Source organism: Sprattus sprattus (genome assembly GCF_963457725.1).
Source record: "Sprattus sprattus genome assembly, chromosome: 1".
NCBI classification, from domain to species: domain Eukaryota; kingdom Metazoa; phylum Chordata; class Actinopteri; order Clupeiformes; family Clupeidae; genus Sprattus; species Sprattus sprattus.
Window position 1 is genome coordinate 53,223,777 of NC_137920.1, and position 7,932 is coordinate 53,231,708.

Consider the following 7,932-nt stretch of genomic DNA (forward strand, 5'->3'; position numbering starts at 1 on the left):
GGACATACAACTTCACTGAGCTCATGCTGTGGGACTCCAACACAGCCGACGATCTGCAGTGTGTCTTAGGGACTCCAACACAGCCGACGATCTGCAGTGTGTCTTAGGGACTCCAACACAGCCACCGATCTGCAGTGTGTCTTAGGGACTCCAACACAGCCACCGATCTGCAGTGTGTCTTAGTGACTCCAACACAGCCACCGATCTGCAGTGTGTCTTAGGGACTCCAACACAGCCACCGATCTGCAGTTTGTCTTAGGGACTCCAACACAGCCACCGATCTGCAGTGTGTCTTAGGGACTCCAACACAGCCGACGATCTGCAGTGTGTCTTAGGGACTCCAACACAGCCGACAATCTGCAGTGTGTCTTAGGGACCTTAAGGACTGCTCTGTGGCTGGGGACTTCATTAAAGCTTATGCCCATTGGTAGAACTACTTGACAGGGCCACATGTCCACTCTCTTGCACTCCCAGTCAGAGATCAGCCTGGCTCTGGTACAGAAGGAGGCGGGGATGAATCTGTCTGTCTCCAGTCAGAGATCAGCATGACTCTGCTATAGAGGGAGACGGGGATGTTTGTCTCCCCTGGGACATTAGAGCAAGTGGTCTGGACTACAACTCTAATGTATGAGCAGGACAACAAATGTTTGTTTGTGTGTGTATGTGTGTGTATGTGTGTGTGTATGTGCATGCGTGTGTGTGTGCATGAGTGTGTGTGTGTATGTGTGTTTATTGACTATCTATGTTGTTGACTATCTCTAAGCACTGTGCAAGTGAAGCGCTAAAATCCCAGCTTGGTCACATTGGTGTCCAGTTCAGAGACGACTGTGGCTACGCTAACAACTCAGCTCTTCCTTTGTCCTCTAATTTATCGAATTATTTAATGCTGCTTGTCGTAGCACTTTCTATAAACCCTCACTGTGGCACAATAGATTGTCTTGTATCGCCCCCTGGTGGTAAGCCATGGTGCAGGTTGGTCAGATAGCTAACACATTTTTTTTTTATTGCACTAGTTCAGAGATTACCATAAAATGTCTTTACTAAGCCAGCAAACCTACGTACTGCTCAGCGTGGTGTGGCCCATGGTTTGAACAAACATCTGCAGGTCATATAGTCCTTGAAGACCATAGTAATGCAGCCCTGCACCTGAGGCTCCCCAAGGAGCTCATGCTAGTTTCTGGTCGCCTGGAGAGTGCCTCTGCATCCATGTTTCGTTCCTTTCCTCAATCTGAAGTAACTGTGGACACTGGAATAGTGCTGTGGGATCAGAAGCGAAGTATTTTGTGGGCTGAAATTAAATGTTTCATGACTGTGTGATGTCGCTCACTATGGTGTCTGTAAATGCAAACAAACCATCTCGACTTTTTTTTGACAAGTCACTGGTGTATTTAAATAAAATAAAATGTATCTGTTCCAACCATTCAAGTATCTGTGTTTTTTTGCTCTCCATCTGTACTGTGTGTATGTATGTGATATGGGAGATGATATTTTTTTTTTAATGTAATAATACCTCATTTAAATCCAATGTATGCCACTGGCAGTGTCCACTACAAATGTATTTTTGATGGAGATTTAAATGAATGAACGTATAATGAATCATCAAGACGCATCCTTTCTACAAATAACCGTATCTTATTATCCTTGTTTTATTTCATGCAGGAATGTCTAACCCTAAGGCACCTGCAGGCACCTGCCACAGTATTTGCAATACTACTGATCCCTCACTAGAGGGCAGTGCCTGTAAAGTGACCTGAAAGGACACCATGTTCTCTGTGTCATTGCCCCGAAGTCAATGTGAGTTCTAAGAGTTGGATTTAACTGACCTGCTGCTGTAAATAGATCCAATATTTTTTCAAGTCATGTACACTTTAAAGCAGATTTGTTACAGGCAGGAATATCATGTGTCTGATTTTTGTCTTAAGTATTTCTTTGCAGATACAGATTGTTTTAGTTTAGTTGGCTCTTATTTTCATCTCTGTATATAGTAAGTGTCTCTGTTGTTGAGTTGTGATATCCTGCTCCATTGAACTGTTCAACTCGAACAGCATTCAGTGTTCGTGGTGACCTCTGAGGAAGTGTGTGTGTGTGTGTGTGTGTGTGTGTGAGAGAGAGAGAGTGATTAAGCAGGGTTGCCTGTCCACTGTGTGCTATGTGCTTTTCAGGCAGACGGGGAAGCTTTCAATGGAGCAATAATTAACACATGCTTACTTGGACCTAACAGCAGAGGAAAGAGGGATCATCCTCGCGTGACCTCCACATGGAAGGCAGTGTGTGTGAGAGGGAGTTTAAGTATTAATTACTCAAGGTAATCACTGTTGTGTAAGTGTGAAATATACTAGTGTGCATGTATGGATTGCTCCTTTATCAGCACCTTTGTGCCTCATTGTATTACGTATATATATACTGACTTTACTTTACCATAGGGTATGCTCATTAAATATATATTTTTGAATGAACTTTTGTGTCTGTGGCAGTGTATGGTGTGTGTGTGTGCATGCACATGTGTGTGAGTGTCTTTGTGTGTGTGTGTTTGTGTGTATGTGTGTGTCTATGTGTGTGTGTGTGTCTGTCAATGTGTGTGTGTGTGTGTGTGTGTGTGTCTATGTGTGTGTGTGTGTGTGTGTGTGTCTATGTGTGTGTGTGTGTCTATGTCTGTTTGTGTGTGTCTATGTGTGTGTGTGTGTGTGTGTGTGTGTGTGTGTGTGTGTGTGTGTGTGTGTGTGTGTGTCTATGTGTGTGTGTGTGTGTGTGTCTATATGTATGTGTGTGTGTGTGTGTGTGTGTGTGTCTATGTGTGTGTCTATGTGTGTGTGTGTGTGTGTGTGTGTGTGTGTGTGTGTGTGTGTGTGTGTGTGTGTGTGTGTGTGTGTGTGTGTGTGTGTGTGTGTGTGTGTGTGTGTCTATGTGTGTGTGTGTGCCTATGTGTGTGTGTGTGTGTGTGTGTGTGTCTATGCGTGCGGTCATGCGCATGGGCATTTTGAGTGACTCTGCAGATTAGGTTTCCGAGCTAAGACAGATGATCTGTTTGTGAGGAGCCCAAGTTGTGAGGAGAAGAAGGATAGAATTATCTCACCTTGACTGGCTGCTAGTGACACGGGTAACCCTATGCCCAGGCACTGCCCACTTGCACTGTGAGAGACTAGCCATTGTCTAGCCCTGCAGTCTAGCACACTGATGAGTATGAGTGTATCATTCCCACACCATGCCACTGCTTCAAAGCTTCAAGGCTTCTGACTCACATTACTTATTCCACAGTATAACATGCTTTGATGTAGCAAGCATGGCTTTTAGCAGCACTTAACAACACTAAGGATAACAACAGGTACAAGAGAGCAGTGATCTCTATATATAGCATAGATGAATGTATAAATACACGGGTGTGTGTTTGTGTGTTCATTTAATACACATTTGTACATATACGTGTATACTGTGCAGATTCGTACACCTTACTCCCTCCCACTCTCTCCTCTCTCCTTTTAGCTTGGAGGGTTTAGACGAGCTGGCTGCTGGGTACTGTACTGGATTAAATTGGATCCTGTTTAGAAAGCAGCTGTTCAAAAAGGTCTAAATATTTGATGTGCTGCCCTGTTACGATGGAAGAAGGAGAAGACGGAGGCAGAGAGAGAGAGAGAGAGAGAGAGAGAGAGAGAGAGAGAGAGAGGGCAGAGGGAGACAGAGAAAGGCAGAGAGACAGTGAGAGAGGAAGTGACTACTCATTTACCTGCTTTTAGACAGCACTCTTCCTGCTGTTTTGTGGTCCTCCCACATGTCTCTATGCCCCTTGCAGGCTTAACAGCTGTGGTGATCCCATGCTTGGTCCCTGGTTCAGACACAGGCTCCTCCTGAACTGGCAGTTTAAATGGGAGGCAAAGGAAGGAAACCGATGCAGGAACGACTCCTCCCTCTCTATTTCACTTTCAAATGGAATTGTGGGGAAAGTGAGATGAATGACTTCTGACTCTTCATGATGTAGATACAATGTATATTTGCATGCCTTTTGTATGCATCTCTTTCTGGAGACAGTGCTTCGGACTTTGGCCCTTTTTCAGAATCATACCATTCAAGCTAGTATTTATTCAAGCCACTAAAATATTAACATTAAGCAGAAAAGACTTTTAGCAGTTCTGGAAAATACAAGCCCTTGCAGACTCCAAATGCCCAAAATATCACCCATGGACAAGTGAGGGCCAATCTGAGATTACTTGTTTTAAGAAGTTTTGAGAAATTTTAACCAACATCTATTCATTAGTTTACACCTTCCCCTTGAACCCTCAAACTGTATCGTTACAATAAGCTTTGAAGATTAGACATAGACTTTCTATGTTCCAATTAATCAAACTCTCTTTACCAATGCAGTCGCCAATCCTATAGGCTCTTGTTAGTGTCAGTTACTATATGTCTCTTAATCCATCTATGCCTACATGACCACTGACCACTTGAGGAAGGACATGACCACATGAAGATGACTATCAATATGCATAGCAGGTCATGCAGACCATTACGAAAGTCCATTACATGAATAACTCATAGCTTTCTTGCTTCTGTGTTGTATAAATCATTTTGACCTTCATCAAAGTAAAAATTCAAAAAGGTAATGCACTTTCACTATGCTGTCATACTGATACTTTAATAGAAAGCTAACACACCAGGTTTGATATTTAACATGCAGTTATGCTTATTATTAAAGGACTGTCTTTTTTATGATGACACATATGTACATGTATGTTATGCTTTAATACAGTGATAGCATGCCATGTACACTACATTTTGTTCAATGAAAAGAGAGCTATTTGCCAGCGTTGTTCAAATTGCTGAAGAGACGAAGAACCAAAATTGTCAACTTGCATATATGATCCTAAGCTGCTTTTACACAAATGAAGAATATGAATATGTAAAACATGTTTGATGCCACAATGATTGCCTTCTGCGATAGAGGTACTGCAAAGAACCTCTTTCTAACCAGGCAGTCTTCCACTCAACTTTAGTCCTGCAAAAATCATTCCACCTGAGAGAGAAGGTGTAAGAGACACATTTTAGTTAACTAACAGTTACTAAAGTATAATTATTTTAATCTGAAGAGTGTCAAAAAATGATGGAATATCTGTAGCAACCTATTATGTCGTTAAACGCGTGTGGTTTGAGTGGGGAAGCAATGACTGTAATTTGAATAGGGACATTTGAATACATTTGGATATCTGCGTGGCAGAGAAAAATCAGCTTGGTTGTTTAGCCTCTGAGTAAGTGACCAAGCAAAGAAATACACTCTCTAATAGTATAATGAATTTGAACAACTCAAGGCCTCCTAAAAGAAGACCTTTCTAATTCTCGACTTAAAATTTGAAGTCCATAAACTGCTAAAAGGGTTCTATATTCAGTTGTGTTTCCACACAAACTACCAGTTGTGTGACTGCAGCATGTTGGCACACACATGTATTACATACCTACAGCTGCTGCTCCAGTGATGGTGCCCACTGTTACGCCGGCCACAAAATCAGGGTGTCGAGCCTCACTTGAACGCTGCTGGTTGGTGTCAGTGGTGTTCAGTTGGGGTGATGGTGAAACTTCTGATTTTGTGGTACTTTTTGCCGAAGGGGATGTTTGACTCTCACCTGGCCAGGATTCAGGGCTAACAGAAGTTAAGTCTGTTGAGACTGGGCCACCCACTGACATCTTTGTCTTGAAAACAAATAGAATCCCTGTTCGACAGAGAAGCATGAAAGTAAAACTGAATTTGCATTACATTGCATTGCGTTAAGAAACATTAAAGGTAACTCTGCAAGGAAATATACACAGTACCCATTGCAAATAGAAGATGGAGTCTATCCCTGTTTGCGGTCATGGTCCCAGTTGAAGGAGAATACAAAAAAATCCTAGGTCTTCAGCTTGTCTTCTTTCACAAGGGCATGCATTTGAGCAAAAGAGTGTCACAGCAAAAAAAAGAAGAATGGAACAGCAACCAAGCTTCGAGTGTGATTAAAAATACTGTATCACACTGAATTCTTTAAATTAGTTGACTTAATCCTCCTTACCTCCTTGAAGAGATTCGAAAGAAGCAAATGAGAAATGTTTCATAAAACATTTGAAATTGACAAAAATGATTTCAATATATTTTATTTACAAAGAAAACTTTTTCTATTGACCACATTACTACCTCACAGAGCCAGTGTTGGTCGCTAGTAGTTTCTGCAGTACATCTTCCCAAGTGTGTTCACAGGCTCACTGGTCTTTTTTTATTCAAATACAGATACAAATACAAATCATAAACAACACAGTGAAACCTAAACAGAGAGTACTTACACAAGGGGTGCCATAAAAACTCTCCCTCTGTATAACTTTCGTTATGAGCACATTTTCCATACGTACAGAGACTGATTATATGGACATCTGTGGACACTGTCAAGAGGAATGCTCTGTCAGAGGTACAAATTCAATGGTAGAATGTTGGAATTCAAGACAGAGCCTGCTAAGCCATAATTGATACCCAAAACAGGTTAATTAACGGTATAGGCTATTTATATATCCTCACAATAGAGGTGATTTGAAAAATGTACATAGTGTGTAAGATTCTGTTGGTATGTGTATCAATATATGTACTGATATATGTGAATCACATGTACTGATAATCCAGTCAATAAATCTGTATTGGGAATTAAATATGTTATGGCTGATGACCAGAGAGGAGGCTGTATTCCAGGAAAATGTCCCAGAGAGAGAGAGAGAGAGAGAGAGAGAGAGAGAGAGAGAGAGAGAGAGAGAGAGAGAGAGAGAGAGAGAGAGAGAGAGAGAGAGAGAGAGTTAGTGAAATGAGGTGGTCTAGGGTGAGTGGGAGGGAAATGCTGGATTAGGGGCTCTGTTCCACAGGGCCCATGGAACACAAAGGCTCTCCTGTATATGGAACCAGCACTGGACGACCTGAGGGTCACTAAGCCCTCACACCACAGGCTTCCACCACTCAGTGAGCATGGCTTTACAGCAATGTCCACACAACTCACACACACACACACACACACACACACACACACACACACACACACACACACACACACACACACACACACACACACACACACACACACACACACACACACACACTTGCCACTGCTTCTGTTCTGGTGCGCCCTAAAATGGGTTAAGTCAGTCAGGAATGTCTAACTAGCTAACAGGACAGCAATTTAATTTTAGGAAAAGATAGACAAATTGTATCAGTGTGTGTGTGTGTGTGTGTGTGTGTGTGTGTGTGTGTGTGTTAGTAGTTTCTAAACTAACAGAAATAGCAGATTTTTGTCTCATTTGCCTAATCATTTCATGTAGCCTACAGGGAGACTTCATTAACTCCCTTTGAAAGTTAACCATTGTAACCACTAAGTCAAGTGCTGAAGAATATTTGAGAATGTTTTGAAATATGCTCTTATTTCACCAAGTTGAAGATGTGCTGTTGTACAGGAGAACCATGTCGGATCATTTTAATATTTGAATGAATTTACACGAAATGGCTAGGAAAAATGGTTTTAAATGGGGGGATAGATAGTGTGAATATCACTCATTTAGATTTAGTAATGCCTAGAGGGCGCTGTCCTGCAAAATGATAGGCGCCTTTCCCCAAAGTTGAGGCTGTAGCATTGCACAGGAATTAGGAATGCTTGCCGAGCTATGGATGAATGCTAGTGTTATCCATAAACTTGTCCTTACGAGAAAATATTAATTTGAATAGACGTATCACGTCTATTTAGCTATCTGTATAGGGAACCGCAAGGAAAACACATTGTGTAATGACATTTCTACTGCTGGATTTCTTATTTTGCAATCCTATGCGATGTAGCTAGCTAGTTGGCTAGCTTGTTTGTTGGCCACCGGCTTTGCGCCAGGAGTAAAGACCAATCAATCGCGGGCTGCCTTCACCGCTAGTTTTTGTGTACCGACCGAGTACTGCTG

At 42.0% G+C, this 7,932-nt stretch overlaps 1 protein-coding gene across 1 annotated transcript in view; it reads left to right on the forward strand.

Moving 5' to 3' along the window:
- The window catches only part of usp2b (ubiquitin specific peptidase 2b), an 8,406-nt gene extending 7,033 nt beyond the window's left edge, over positions 1–1,373 (forward strand). Inside the window, exon 12 of the mRNA XM_080849490.1 lies at positions 1–1,373. This exon is cut by the window's left edge and continues 234 nt beyond it. The gene's annotated coding sequence lies outside the window, so the exon portion shown is untranslated.
- The last annotated feature ends 6,559 nt before the right edge of the window (positions 1,374–7,932 follow it).